This window comes from Muscardinus avellanarius (genome assembly GCF_963383645.1).
Source record: "Muscardinus avellanarius genome assembly, chromosome: 13".
Classification (NCBI taxonomy): domain Eukaryota; kingdom Metazoa; phylum Chordata; class Mammalia; order Rodentia; family Gliridae; genus Muscardinus; species Muscardinus avellanarius.
Genome location: NC_137799.1, coordinates 94,938,519 through 94,951,672, shown reverse-complemented (window position 1 = coordinate 94,951,672; position 13,154 = coordinate 94,938,519). Strand labels below are relative to the sequence as shown.

At 43.6% G+C, this 13,154-nt stretch overlaps 1 protein-coding gene across 1 annotated transcript in view; it reads right to left on the bottom strand.

Annotated features, from left to right (window-relative positions):
• SPIN1 (spindlin 1) overlaps positions 1-13,154 on the bottom strand; it is a gene marked incomplete at its 5' end in the record, with an annotated part of 37,988 nt that overhangs the window by 11,900 nt on the left and 12,934 nt on the right. The gene's annotated exons all lie outside the window — the stretch shown is intronic.

Sequence of the window (13,154 nt, the reverse complement as noted above, 5' to 3'; positions counted from 1 at the left end):
TAACTACACTTGTACATTTTATATACTATGAACCCATCTGACGTCAGAAAGAAATGCTCAACTATTCACTTTGCCCGTTATGCCCTAGCAATTCTGTTCCTCCTGGCTTCAACACTAAAAATAGATTAGGCATTCAACTTTTAACTTAAACCAGAGTCCAGGCTGGCTTACATCAATGTGTGACACCACTGTTATATTTCTAAGAAACATACACTCTTTGTCACACACCTGAGTTTAATAAATCTTTAATGTAAAATTAAAAATTGCTGAAGCGACAAACTACATCATTTCTGGATTACTAGCAGCTGAAATCCAAGGGCAAGGGGCAAAACTTGGCTTGGATAGAAGCTGATGGCCAGACCTAACCCAACCCATGCCTGCCCACGCCGAGAGGGAAGAGAATCCCTCTCCCCAGCTGTATGGTATGAAGTGCATGTGATACACCATGAACAGAAATAATTGAGGCCTGGCACATAACAGACATGCAAACTAAAACGATTTATTATCGGTTATAATGGCTAAAAATATCTATACACATATTCTAAGCAGAAATAATGTCCTCTGGACTCCTTACAAAAATTTAGTAAGTCAAAGTTTCTGGAGGAGTGGCGAGGGGGGCCTCTTTAAAACACAAGGGGAGACACCTGAACCAGGGAGAGAAGTGAACCTGGCAGGAGCTTACCAGTCGGGAGCCTGGAAAAAGCGAACAGGAAAGGCCTCCTTCACTGCAGGACGTGAAGCCAGGAGCCCAGCACCACACCTCTGCCCTGGGCTCCACAGACACTCAGCACACCTCCCTTCCACATCCCTAAGGACACCCACTAAAAACAAACTTCTATGCTGGGCGTGGTGGTGCACGCTAGTAATCCCAGTACTCGGGAGGCTGAGACAGGAGGATCTCAGGCTCGCGGACAGCCACGGCCACTCAGTGAGGCCCTCCGCAACTTAGTGAGACCCTATTTCAAAATAAAGAATAAAAAATAGGGCTGCAGTATAGCTCAGAGGTAGAATGCTCCTGGTTTCCATTCCCAGAACCTCAAACAAACAAACTTCTAACTGAGCAGGATGTGACCAGGGGTAGAGAAAATGAAAAGCTGAAGTTCAAAGGAGACAAATCTTGAGAAACTGACAGGCTAACTACTGGAGGGGACTAATTGTAAATATGTCACAGGAAAATAGAAGAATCCCCAGAGCTTCTGAAGCTCATCCTGGAATCCTTTGACCTCTTTCATTTAAATGAGGATTGGGGCTGGACAGCACACAAAGATAGTTTAAGGAGAAAAGAAATACTCGTGAGCAGTGTTCTGAGGGGTCCAGGAGTAGGCAGAAAACATGCTCATGAAGTAGTTAAAACTGTCAGCTAGCACCAAGCAAACAGGCCAAGAAGGAGGTGCTGTGACTGCTGGTGTCTGCACGGGTCAAACCACAGTGTCCCAAGGTGCCCAGGTGAGCAGGGTTTCCAGGGGCGTCTTGAGGCTGCTTTAGAAAGGGACTGGCATTTGAACCCAGTGGGCTGCATAAAGCACTCTATCTTCACCAGTGTGGGGGCCTCGTCCAATCTGCTAAAAAAGAGCAGAAGCAGAGGAAGAGGTGTCCTGTCTAGAATCGGGCACTGGTCCTCTGGGCCCACACCCCCATCCTGAGGCTTCTGCACCTGGACTCAATCACGCCTTCGGCTCTTCTTAGCATGCAGAAGTCTGTAGGACTTCTCGGCCTTCAAAGTAAGGACCAATTTCACGTAATAAACCTCTTCTGCATTTATCTACCTCCCACTGGTTCTGTTTCTGAGAACACTAATATAAAATATATACATAAGTCAGGCGTGGTGGCACACGCTTGTAATCCCTGTGCTTGGGAGGCTGAGATGGAGGATCGCACAGGTTCGAAGCCAGCCTCAGCAACTTAGTGAGGCTCTCAGCTACTTAGTGAGACCGTGTTTCCAAAAAATATATAAAATAGGTCTGAGTAGAAAGCCCCTGGGTTCCACCCCCAGTACCACACACACAGAAAAAATTATATACATATATATCAGAAATAGAAAATCTCAGAAATCAGACACAGACATGATGTGAGAAACAACAAGGTTATAAAAAAATAACTAGCAATCCGAAATTTTTTAGACATGGAAACTACAATGAAAGGAACTGGATGTGGTAGTGCAGGCTTGTAATCCCAGTACTTGAGAGGCTGAGACAGGACTGAGGACAGCCTCAGCAGGTAGCAAGAGCTTTATCAACCTAGGGAGATTCTGTTTCAAAATAAAAATAAGATAGGGCTGGGGTGAAAGGCGCACAGCGCAAGGGGAATGAGAATATGAACGACCATGAATGAGCCCAAGACCAGGGGAGCTTGTAAGAGAAATGGATGATGAAAAGGAGACAGATGGGGCAAAAAATAAAAAATTAAGAGATGGCGACAGATACATATTTAATAGAAGTATTTACGACCTAAAACAAATAACCAGAAAAGAGCACTGAAAACATAATCCAAGTTAGCTTTCCTAAAATAAAACACTTGAATAAATGCAAGCCTGAAAGTCAGGCCAAGAATGACCGGCACTATGACATACTCCAGTAAATGGGTTTATAGAGCGCGACGTCCTGTGGACATCCAGGCTAAAGAGCAAATAAAGTAAGACAACACAGTCAAAGCTCGCAGCAATACCTCACGCCAGAAGACAACAGGGCGGCAAGCTAAGGCTTTCAGGGAAAAGAAAACTCGAGCCAACGATTCTAGAATCAGCCAAGAACTGTCTGCTGACCTTAAGGTATAAATGCCACCGAGAAATTATGAACATGCAAAAAAGCAGGAACACTGTTCCTATAAATGTTTTCAAGAGCTGCAGGTCCTTGAGCTTCAAACAGCCAAGGGCTCGTGGACAGGCTTTAGCCAAGGACCGAGAGAAGCAATGGGTCTATTCAGCTGTAGAACAAATGGTGGGAACAAGACAGAGGATGAGAACAGAGGCACCCCTTGACACAGAGCATAGGGACGCCAAGCCTCCGGCAGTCAAAAAACCCACCTAACTACTAACAGCCTGCTGTGCACCAGGGGCCTGACAACATACACAGCCAATTAACACATATTTTGTATATGTATTAGATACAATGAAAAATACCCAAGAACCATGACAGGGCTTTTTACTGTGAGACCTAACTTACTAGAAAGAAGAGCAGAGATGATTAAGTGCATGCCAGAAACATCCGAGCTAACCACAACAGAAACAAGAGGCGGCTGTGTGCCTACTACAGTGGGACAGCAGGTGCTACAGAAAATGTGCGGCTACGATTTACTGGTGTGCCCTTATGTTTCTCAAGTTCTGTAAGTGCTTATGTGTTATAAATTTTGGTAAACCTTACCTTTAAATAGACAGCTGTGTATTTTATGATAGTAAATAATAAAAAACTAAAATATTATGCACTCATAACATCCCCTTTCCTCATTATTTAAATATTTCTAGGTTGTAAGATTGATCTTACAAGTTTTTTCAAATTGCCACCAATCTCCCACAAGAAAATCCACATATAAGTGAATCCACAGTTGAAAATTGTGTGTAAAGCACTACCAAGTCTGTAACTCAGGTCCAACAAAAATAGCTTCCTAGGCATTTTCACAATCTCTGGAAATCTGAAATGATATCCAACTGGCCTCTTCATGAAACAGCTGGTAAAGGAGATTACGCTTCTTTTTTAAAGTAAGGGACTCCTCCTCAGCAACACTTTCTCCCCCTTAAAGCAGACAATCAACAATTCTGTATCTTTTGATTGTCAGGCAAAAGTCCCCACAATTCCCCTCTACAGGATCAGGCTTTCTTTACATTCACAGAAAAAGCTAAGGTAGGTACTCAGGTTTCACTAAAGAAAGCATTCATGTGTACCATTTTGTAATTTTCAGACATCCAGTCATTACCACCAAAATTATAAGCAAATAAAGCATCTTTATTGGTGTGCTGGTTAATTTTATGTGTCAATTTAGCTATGTCACAGAACTCAGAGTTGGTCAAATGGCAGTCTAGATTTCACTGTGAAGATATTTTCTATTAGCTGGAATGAACAAATCCACACATCATGAGCAAAGCAAATCACCCTTATGAGGTAGGCAGGCCCCATCCTGGGTAAGAGGAATGCCGCCTCCCGTGACATTTGACCTTTGCTTTCCGGCTGTGGCACTAGCTTTCTGCTGGCCTGCCCTGCAGATTCGAGATCCACCAGCCCCACAACGGTCTCACAGGACTCCTTACCATAAACTCTCCCTCCGGCCTGCCGCATGTACACATGTGGATGCACAAGTGCTCGTTTTCCATTGATTCTACTTCTCTGGAGAACCCTAATGACCAGGAAAGGTTCCTTCCCAGATTGAGAGGAATGGATATCCACTTTGATCCCCAGCAAAACAGCTCAGTCAATGACAGCAGCATTTCTGGTTCAGCAGCACATCCCTCCTACATATTCTAGCAGTGCTCTGTACACAGGTACAGTTCCTCCTGATAACGCTCCATAGATGGTGGGAGTCCTATTTCAGAATAAGCAGTGATCCTACAGTGCCTCCAGCGGTGGGAATGAAGCCTACCTCCTTCAAGCACTTCCAGCAGCTGGACTTCCAATCAGCAGGGCTTCCTCAAAGCTGCTGTGTCCTGGGATTCAGAAGATACACAGACCTTCCTATGGGTATTTGATTTCCCCAACCTCATTTAATATGAGAATTTTAATCATAAACTTTTGTGATAAACAATATTGCAGGTCTTGTTTTTAACACCGTTTTATTTTCTATTTGTCTTTTGTTTTCATTTCCTCATCTCCCTTTCTTTGATCTACGTAGTTGTAACAACTGCAGTTCCTTCCCACCAAAGGAAGCTTCTGGTGTAAGCTAGTTTTCTTTTTTCTAATCTTCTGACAATTACCACAGACTTTCTAAGTACACCAAAACTTACATTTCTCTATAAAATCTACAAGTGAGCAAAACTTTCTTTCCCCATATAAAGCAAGACTAAAACAACCAAACAAAATCTTTAGTAGAAGCTAGGCACAGTGATGCATGCCCGTAATCCTAGTACCTGGGAGGCTGAGACGGTCACAAGTTGGATAACTTAGCAAGATGCTGTCTCAAAAGAAAAAAGGGCTGAAGGTGTGGCTCCGTGGTAGGAAGCCCTGGGGTATCACATCCAGTGCACTAATGCAAACAACAAACCGTAAAGAAGGAAAAATTACATCTATACCTTACTGTATCTTCTACACTACTGAAGTTTAGGCTTTTGTTCCAAATTGTTTTGCTACTATCTTAAGAATATTTTTTGAAACACATTTAGAAATAAGGAAAGTTTTTTGGGGAGGTGTTTTTGTGTATCCTCTGGTAATTTAGATAGTTTAGAAATATAGTCTTTCTCACAGGCCTCAAAATTTCATCTGGCCCTCATCTCTGAACTGCTTTGGTAAACAAGTCAGGTTCAAAAAAATTCCCCCCTCAGTACTTTGAGCGGAAAAAAGTATTTTCTTCTCTCACCTGGATTTGCTGATATTAGAGCTAATCTAATTCTAGCTCCTTTGACGAGCACCTACTTTTCAAATTGCTTGCAGAACTTTCTTTGTACCAGATTCTGAAACGTCACCAGAATTTTGACAGGTCGTTAGCTCTCCATCTCCAGAAGCTGGACAATCTACAGACTGAGTTAAACAAATGTTGGACTTGAGGATCACTCTTCTACGACTCCACTGCCCCCTGTGCTTTCATCTTTAAAGAAATCCTCCAGCTCAATGGACCTTGAATTAGGACGTAATACTTTAATTTCTAGAAACCAGTTGTTTCTTTACTGTCTAATCTGAAAAGACTTTAAGAACATGCTTTCTTTCTGACAGAGAGGGCCCCCAACTGCTCTATGAGCTCTTCAGGCTTGCATCCTCTGCTGGTTTTCTTCACATATTTGCTGAGTCTTGGTCTGCAATCTGTCAGGACTGGAGACTTTCTTCCATGGTCTAAGTGCTTCTATGGATGCTTGATGATTCTTGGGGCTCATACTTTTAGATGAAGTCAAGACTTGGAGCACCTGTAGCTGCAGTGTATGTCTTCAAGCTCAGTCTCCGCCTGCTGTGTCACACGTGAAGGTTCTGATGAGAGGGGCCATGACCCAAGAAAATGCACACCAGCCAGCAAGTGGGAGTGGGAGGGCGACCCTACCACCTTCCACCCAAACGTCAACTGGTTCCCACCACCTCGTCTTCTCACCCTCCATCTGTTCCACCTTGCATGCACCCTGTTATCTTGGATCCTCACAGTTCTCTAGGACCGATGGACTTTGAATATTATCTTTTGAGATTTTTAGCACACTACTTGAGTTCCTTGACTCAGCATAGTTTTGATATAACTTCTTCTCATGTGCTTCAGATATTCTAGAAATTTCTCACTGTCCTATGGTTTTAATGTAAAGTATGGTGAGGTACCATTTTCTGTCTGCTTATAGAACAGATATGGCCTTTCTAGAGAACACTTGGACACTATTATGTCTAAAGTGGACATATAATCCACTATACACTCCATTTGGAGTATCCAAGTCCCAGTGAGTGCATTTCTAAAAATTTACTGAAAGAAAATAATGGATGTGCAAAAACAAGAGGAAACTAAAAAGTACTCAACAGGTTCCAATGATTAAATGACTATAGTGTGTAGCTATGATGGAATTAACTACACAGCTGTTGAAACTGTAGAAAATAGCAGTGTGATGGCGCACACTTTTAATTCCAGCATTCGGGGGGGCTGGGACTGAAGGATTGCAGTTCGCAGACAGCCTCAGCTACTTATAGTGAGGCCCTCCACAACTTAGTAAGATCCTGTTTCAAAATAAAGAAAAAAAAAATAGGGCAAGGGGTGTAGCTCAGAGGTCAAATGCCCCTGGCCCCCCAGATGGACCCCAGGATGGACCCCCCCACCAAAAAAAAAAAAAAACCCCAACGTAGAAGTTAAAGACATTGAAAAATCACAAATGTAGAAAATATAGCACAAAATTTTTATATGCAAATATCCATAAGATTATGTAGAAAAAGAACTTGAAATATCTATTATTAATAGCCATAACCTCAGGATGATAGCATTAGAAATAGATGTTTTCTCCCTGCATTGGACTGTTTTCAAAACTTTCCACATGACTTTGGCATTACAATATAAGTTTTTAGCTGAACATGGTGGTGCATGCTTGTAATCCCAGTATTTAGTAGGCTGAGACTGGAGGATTACAGTTGGTGGACAGCCTCAGCTACTTAGTGAGGCCCTCTGCAACTTAGTGAGACCTTGTTTCAAAATAAAGAATAAAAAAATAGGGGAGGGGGGGAGTACAGCTCGGAGGTCAAATGCTCCTGGGTTCCATCCCCAGACCAGCTCCCCCAAATATATATGTTTCAATTTAGTGCTAAATTAATGCTATGAATATGTACTACAATGAATTACATATTAAAATATTAAAAAGCAATTTTTTTCTTAGAGTACTGGGGATTGAACCCAAGGGCATTCTACCTCCAAACTACACTCCCCATCCTTCTTTTTATTCTTTATTTTGAAACAGGGTCTCATTAGATTGCAGAGCGCCTCACTAAGTAGCTGGGGCTGGCCGGAGACCTGCGATCCTCTTGTCTTAGCCTCCCAAACCCTGGGATAACAAGTGTGCGACACCGCACTTGGCTCAAATTCATATTCTTCATGACATTAGTTTCTATATTCCCATTGTCTTTTGGTCAAGAGCAATGCTACTTCTGGAATGTCATTCTACTAATTCCGAAAGAACTAAAATGGAATTAATATAAATGCCATTTCTTTTCCTATTTTTTGTGGTACTGGGATGAAACACAGGGGCATTCTACCTCCACGTTACATCCCCAGCCCTATTTTTGACTCTTTATTTTTGAAACAGGGTCTTCCTGAGTTGCAGAGGGCCTCACTAAGTAACTGAGGCTGTCAGCGAAAGGCGATCCTCGTACCTCAGCCTCCCAAATACTGAAATTACAAGAGTGCGCCACCACACCTGGTTCTTTTCCATTTATTCAAAGACCAACTTAGACAGTTTTCCCACCAACAAATGCTGCAGGTAGACATGAACAGGAATTACTAATGGTATCAGGAGTCCAACTTTCTAACCACAAGCAGTCAAAGTTTATAGGCAAGAGTTGTTTTTTAAAAATCTTAAGGACAGCAAGGCATGGTGGCAAGGCTTGTAATCCCAGAACTCGGGGGCCAAGAGTCAAGGCTCGCCTCAGCAACTTGGGACTCTATCTGAAAATAAAAACTAAAAAAGGGCTGGAGATTCAGAGATAGAATCCCCCAGGTCCCATCCATAGTAATAAATAAGCCAGTTACAGTGTCACAATTAAACAACTCAAAGAGAAAAGCAGAGGAGTCAGAAATTAGACATCTCTCATCTTTCCTTGGTTCTTTAGACACTATTTTGAAACAAATGATTCAAGGACAAAATAAGTAGAAAGGAGTTAGTGAACTCTGGGCCTCACATATAAAAGGCCAAGAAGCTCCTAACAAGCAGCCAGCCCACTGACCACAGCGCTGCTCTAATCCAAGGGCCACACACTACGAGGGTAGTAGATTCAGAACCGACACGAAGCTCTATGTGTTCACGTTCCCAGAAGGTAAATTGAGACTGCAGGAGACATACACGTCCTCTCCTCAATACTTACAAGTTTCGACAGCACATTCGAATTCTCCTGCCACAGAGAAAAGCCCTGCACTGAAAAGCCGTTCATCTTCTCTCCAGACTTCCTCAGTGCCTTCGGTTGCCTAGTACTCCTAATCAGACTTTCAGTACCTTATTTTAGTAACCTACATCATCACACACACGAAACTAATTTCCAACTACCATGATTGCACTACGAGCCAGGAAAAGCCTGTCAGGCATTATGCACTTGGGTGTATGGATTAATTACTGATACTCTTTCCAAGCTAGTTGGTACTATCATATAAAAGCAGTCAAGTTGCTCAGAGTTCCAACTGATTTTATAAGAAAAAATTGGTTAATCAAAATAATTTTTTGCTATATGCAAACTAGCAAGCGGAAAAAAAAGTTCTATTTCCCAGCTTAAAGTGACAACATAAAACAAAGTGAAGAAAGAAAAAGTCAGCTTTCTATCCACATCACTGTGGGTTCACTCCACACTCCTGGTAATACCAGATGTCCACTGTCATCAACGCCCGAAGGACCCCACTCTAAGGTGACAGGGCGTTAATGTCCTCACCGGCTGACAGCTGTCAATACCACTGCTGTAGTCTGGAGCTGGAGCGTCCCCAAAGGCTCGAGTGTGGGAGACCTGGTCCCCAGGGCAGCAATGGCCACAGGTGGGCGTTCGGGAAGGACTGGGTGATGGAGGTGGTGACCTTATGGGCACATTACTCCCCTGGATGACTGGTCATCTGAATGGACTACTGGGAAGAGGTGGCAGCTGCAGGCAGGGAAGGAAGCGGGTCGCGGGTGTGCACATGGGGACTCTTCTCTAGTCCCAGATCGCGCTCTGCCTATTCGCTACCAGGAGCTGAGCAGCCTTCCTCTGCCATGACGTCCTGCCTTGCCACGGGCCCACAGCGCTGGAGCCATGCGCCAAAGTCAGTCTTTCCTCTGAGTAAGTTGTTTATGCCAGGTATTTCGGTCACACAGTGAAAAGCAAACACAACAATGGTGCATTTTGACATGCGCGCCAAGCATGACCCAGCCTGCACATCCACAACAGAACCCGCAAAGGATGCAGCGAAGTGAATGGGATGTGGAGGTTAATGGTACGGACTCTATCTAGAATGCGAATGTCCTGTTTCTGAGTGCTAGCTCAGTCACTGAGCAGCTGTATGACTTTGGACAAGTTAACTAACAAGCTTAATCTCCTTATGCATCTGCAGTAAAGGCTCATGGTAGCTTTTGACAGGGTTACCATGAAAACTCCATGAGACCATAACAGGGATAATGAGGAGTCAAATGACATTCTCTTCAGTGATTACTATTTGTGTCTTATAAAATGGAAGGGAAAAATCCCTAGAAATACATCTACTTAGTAGTTCTTACTCAGTTATTACTGAGACGCACAGTACAACTTGGTCTACCAGCTTGTCCTCAAAACACAGCAAGGTGGCTCAGTGCATTCGAAGCACACACGTTTATTTCTATTTACTTAAAACACAAAACTAGGGGTGTAGATGTAGCTCAGTGGTAGAACACTTACCTAGCACATGCAAGGCCCTAAGACAGAGCCCCAGCAATGCAAAAAAAAAAAGGTGACACCATTATTTCCTTGGTGTCCTGGTATTCCAGATCGTCCTGGCACCCAACAGGGACGAGCGTGACGGCACCAGGTGGAGCTCTACAGCGCTCTCTCTGGCAACAGAGGTATCTGCACCTGCAGTTCCTTCTCAGCCCTGCTGCACTACACAGGAAGTGACCTGAGGGGTGACCAGAGCCAGGGTAACACAGTGCTGCTCCCAAGGGCAACACAGAGGGTGGTGATGGGCCTTAGTCCTTGAAGCTCCAAGCCACAACTAAAGGCCAGTGAGGAAAGAGGCTAGAGTTCTGTTTCCATGAAAATTTAACTTGTAGACAGAAATCTGTTGAAAAGCTAAAAACGTCACTGTGCCAGTCCAATGCCTTGATTTCAGATACTAAGGAACTTGCAACGGCCCAAGAGCCAGCTCCAAGACCAGTGCAAGGAGCTCCAGCAGGCGGCCTCCCCAAAGCTCCGCGTGTCCACCCTGCTCACCCCATTCCCAAGACAGCACCACCACCAGCTGTGAATGTGGCCGTTTGTCTCAGCCTTCCTTTTCCCTCTACCCATCCTCCAGATTTGCACTAGGAACAGGAAAAGAGGGCTAGTCAATTTCTCCCCACAGTGATGTGTTCAGGGTGTCTAGTCCTGAGACAAGCCTGCCTTTTAAAGCACCAGCTCAAGTTCCTGAAACCTGGAACATATAAGAAATATCTTCAGCTGGTATGCATATGAATGTTCAAGTTATTTATTTATTTACTTGTTTTTGCAGACTGAACCCAGGGGGGCATTCTACCTCCTAGCTACAACCCTAAGCCCTATTTTTATTTTGTATTTTGAAACAGGGTCCCACAAAATGGTGAAGGGCCCAAGTAGCTATGGTTGGCCACAAACTTGCGATACTCCTGTTTTATCCTCCCACACCTGGCTGAACATTCAAGTTTTTCTTTCTTTCTTTCTTTTTTTTTTTTTTTTTTTTGGGGTGGTACTGGGGTGAAACCGAAAGGCTTTTCTACCTCTGGGCTATACTCCCAGATCTATTTTATACTTTTTTTTGTGTGTGCAGGTCTGGGGATGGATCCCAGGGGCATTTGACCTCCGAGCTACACCCCCTGCCCTATTTTTTAATTATTTATTTTGAAACAGAGTCTCACTAAGTTGTGGAAAGCCTCACTAAGTAGCTGAGGCTGTCTGCGATCCTCCGGTCTCAGCCTCCCAAATGCTCGGATTACAAGCATATACCACCATGCCCAGTTTTATTTTATACTTTATTTGGAAACAGGATCTAAGTTGCTGAGAGCCTCACTAAGTAGCTGAGGCTGGCTTTGAACCTGCATGATCCTCCTGTCCCAGCCTCCCAAGTGCTGGGATCACAAGTGTGCGTCACCACGCCCAGCCTCAAGTTTTTTAGATAGGTGTTTTCTATGCTTCAGGGAATCAAACCCATGGGACACTAATACAAAGTATGACTTAGGAAGCGGTACACAGAAACTCCCTTGCACAAAATGTATTTAATAACACACTCAAGGGCTCAAACCTATGAAATGCTGAAATCCTAAATAAATTAACTTTATAATCATAATTACTTGAAAATATGTACAATGGCTGAAATAGATATTCACAAGAATATCTTCAAAGTCCTTTATTTTAACTTAAGTGGCATGTCTTTTTTTATTTTTCCTTTTCAGTGGTACTGAGGAATCAAACCTAGGGTCCCGCACACGGTAGGCACGCGCTCTACACTGACCTACATCCTAGCTTGCAAAACCTATTTGAAATGAACCCTTTGGGCCTTGCGAAGCTGATTCTTCCCTTGCTCCCCATTACCTAGTGTTATGGCTTAGACTTCTCTTTGTTAGCACCTGCTGGAGGCAAGCGATAACCTGACGGTGTGGCGATGCCACTGACACGAAGGCAATGAGCAAAGAGTACGACAGGACAAACGCTGCAGAATCCCAGGGAAACCAGAGCAAACTCATCGAAGCCTCCCTTTTACTTCCCATGTCATCTGTCAGGCTGAACACTAGGAACATTTCCAATACACACCACACACTCAAAGACAGGCCTGTTTGTTTTAATCACTAACAGTTATTAAAGGACGGTCCTCATTTGTCCAGACCTCCCATGACCCAGAGGCCCCTCACACTCTTCAGTGATACTGGGTGACTAAGGGGCATAGACTTTCAATATGAATAATTTGGAAATAACTGCAATCATGAGTAAATCAGGTGGTGATATGGTAAAAGAAGACCTTCTCCATATTTAATCATGTGTAACTAAGAAGACTCTTATAGCCATAATGTATTGCTAGAGCAGTATTTATAAAATGTGGTAGCACAGCCACTAGTACGTGGTGCAGCAGAAAATGTAGGTGGTAGAATAGGTGTGGAGGTGCACACATTCTGCAATCCCAGTACTTGCGAAGCTGAGACGGGAAGATTCCAGGTTCAAGGTTAGCCTCAGCAACTTGGTAGGCCCTCGGCAACTTAGTGAGACTGTTTCAAAACTAAAAAGGGCTGGGGGTATTCCAAAAAATAAAAAGGGCTAGCTGGGCGTGGTGGTGCACCCTTGTAATCTCTGTGCTTGGGAGGCTGAGACAGGAGTATGGCACAGGTTTGAAGCCAGCCTCAGCTACTGAATGAGGCTCTCAGCAACTTAGTGAGACCCTGTTTCCAAATAAAGCATAAAATAGGTCTGGGAGTATATTCCAGAGGTAGAAAAGACCCTCCAGTATCACAAAATAATAATAATAATAAATAAAAAGGGCTGAAGATATAACCCCCAGGTTCTCAAAGGTAGGGCACCCCTGGTTTAAATCCTCAGTATCATCCCAAAAGAAAAAAGAAAAAGTAGCTTTTATACCCTGCCACTTTAAATATGTGGGTTTTTAACATGGGTATGCTTTCTCTGAATGACAAGGTT